Here is a 2,661-nt window from a genome sequence, read left to right on the forward strand (position 1 = left end):
TTTTAAAGCATTAAAGGCCAAAAAAAGTAGAAAATTACCAAACATACCAGCTACAGATACATGGACTCTAGAAAGAGACCAAAACTTTCAAAATTCAAGTTGGGATAGGAATGACCAAGTTATGACCGAATTTAGATAAGTTACAAAAAATGCTTTCAAGATGAAAAGGCTTGATTTGACAAAATGGATGGATTGGGGTCATACAATATCTGATTTCACAAAATTTCAACACAGTGGCCTCTCTTTCTCTCTCTCTCTCTCTCTCTCTCTCTCTCTCTCGTGTGCACATGAGATTCTCTCATTTTTGGACTTTAGCTTTCATCTTGCATATCTTGACATGTGTAAAGGGCACTCCCTCGGCCAATATAGAACACATATAGATGAGGTAGGACTGAGTATGAGGCTGGGATGAAAGCTTATTCAAGAGGCCAGGGTTTTTATAGTCTAGCGCCAATTAAAATCTCATTTCTAGTTGTGAGTTTATGTGTGTGTATGTGTATGTGTGTGTGTGTGAGAGAGAGAGAGAGAGAGAGAGAGAGAGAGAGAGAGAGAGAGAGAGAGAGAGAGAGAGAGAGAGAGACCTACTATGGAGTGGGTTTTCTTGCAAATTCCATGATGTTACGAGATTGACCAAACGGGCGTCCACCTGGCCAGACATGTTGCCGCACACCACATTTGTACTCTGATTATTTTATAGAGCTAGTGTAGTGGTACTCTATGTAGATTCTAATTCCAAAGTAGTCGGTCAATTCCCCGAGTTGTAATTTTGCCTTGAAATTTGTAAAAGTCCATGTGAGTCGGCCGCTCTCGCCATTTAGAAAGCCCTAGGTATAAAGGTCAACAACTTTACTGAGAAAGGAGGCTTATCTTTAGAAGAAGAAAGAGCTTTATTGTACGTATGCTCAAGCGACTACAAAGCTCCAACTTGTAATCATAACCGGTAATGATTGGGTAATCTGTTTTCATTTTTGAAATTTGTATTGTGTTCCTCTCTCTTTGCTCTTCATTCAAGTGTAAGAATTGTCAGTTTTTCTGTGGTTCAGGACTACGCGTTTGTGAGCCTTAATTGCAGGTTTGAGTGCTTAAATCACTATTTTAGTCGTTCTGACCATAGAAGAGTGTTCCCAAACCATAGGGTGAAAGCATGTTAATGTGTCATGCTTTTTGTGCTAGTTAGCATTTTCAAGTTAACACATATTGAAAAAGTCGGACGTCCGGTAAAAGTTTTACAAATAATATCAAAATTTCTTGGAGGTTGCACATTTGGATTCCTTGTTTCAATATATTTCTACCGATATGTCATACGTCATAGATCTTGGAGATGTAGTTCACGTTATTGTACTAGTTAGCATATGTCAAAAGTGTGCTAGTTAGAATTGTCCAAGACATGAAAAAATGTGACATGTTAACATGCTTTCACCCCATAGGGAAACCTTTCTGGGCTGATTTTTTGAAGTTTTCAGGACCTTTTTCATGATGGATTTTTATTTTGGTACCTTGTCAGATTGCATCCGGACTTGATAGGATAGTGTCCCTAGGTGTCCTAGACCTCCTCCTAAAGTTTGGTTTCATTTCGAGTCCGTTTGAGTGCCAAAATGGCGTGATGACCTAGAGCAGTGAGAAAGGTCATAGGCACAATTTCCCTCATCATTGGTTTGCTTGTTGAGTTGGTTTTTTTGTTTAATAAGGTTCACTTCTTGAGATTTACAACCTCAAAGAGTCTCCTCGCCCCATCCGAGTCACTTCACTGAGTATTGACATTATGCTAGTGCTAGATATCTATGCTATAGATGTCCGTCATGGCGGTGACCCGCTAACACATGCCTTGCATGCTTTGAGCTTCGACACCAGACATGAGAGGTATGTTCTATACCTACTACACAATCATTTGGGACCCTTGCATGTCAAAAATAATTGAGCAAAAGTTTGGGGAGACCTTGACCAGTTCACACACCAAAGTGGTGCTTGCACCATGTTGGAATACCCAATGATGACAAGAATCTAGGGGAAGGTTTCTCTTAATCTTACTAGCATACCCCTAACATCAAACTTCAGTTTCGGGACACTAGAAAACCCCTGCAACAAAAAAATCACATTTTTTTCCAGCTCTCAGAATGATGCAAGACTTTACTAGTAGCTTCAAAACACTATAGCAATGAAATTTTGTGTAGGAACTTCACTAGTGGTGATGTTCAAGAGGATACAATGGTAGAAAAACTCTCATAGCTCGAGAAATGGTCATTTCTATGTAAATCAGTAAATGGGATGCTAGATTGGAAAAAGAACCTACAAATATATTCTAAGCATCATTCCAACCCAACCGGCAATGGTACATTGTGTCACATACGGGCAAGTGATTAGTTGTCAAAGTCAGATAATCCTTTTTGTAGACACAATGGCCATATTGTGAACATGACTACATGATTAATGAAGTGATACCTTAGAAATTTTCAAAAGGAGTGTATAATTGTGTATGAATCAATGCATGATCGAAAAATTATTTTTCTATGTGCTAGATAGGGGAGAAATGTTGTTTTTCTCACATCTTTGCATCACTAAGTAGTTGGGACTATGAAAGTGCCACCTCCATCCACTTTAGGTAAAAAACCAAAAGAAGAGATCGCCCCATGAAATAGAAGTCACCATGCCCCCTCCTTATGG

This window comes from Adiantum capillus-veneris, chromosome 21 (assembly GCF_014529385.1).
Source record: "Adiantum capillus-veneris isolate H3 chromosome 21, ASM1452938v2, whole genome shotgun sequence".
Classification (NCBI taxonomy): domain Eukaryota; kingdom Viridiplantae; phylum Streptophyta; class Polypodiopsida; order Polypodiales; family Pteridaceae; genus Adiantum; species Adiantum capillus-veneris.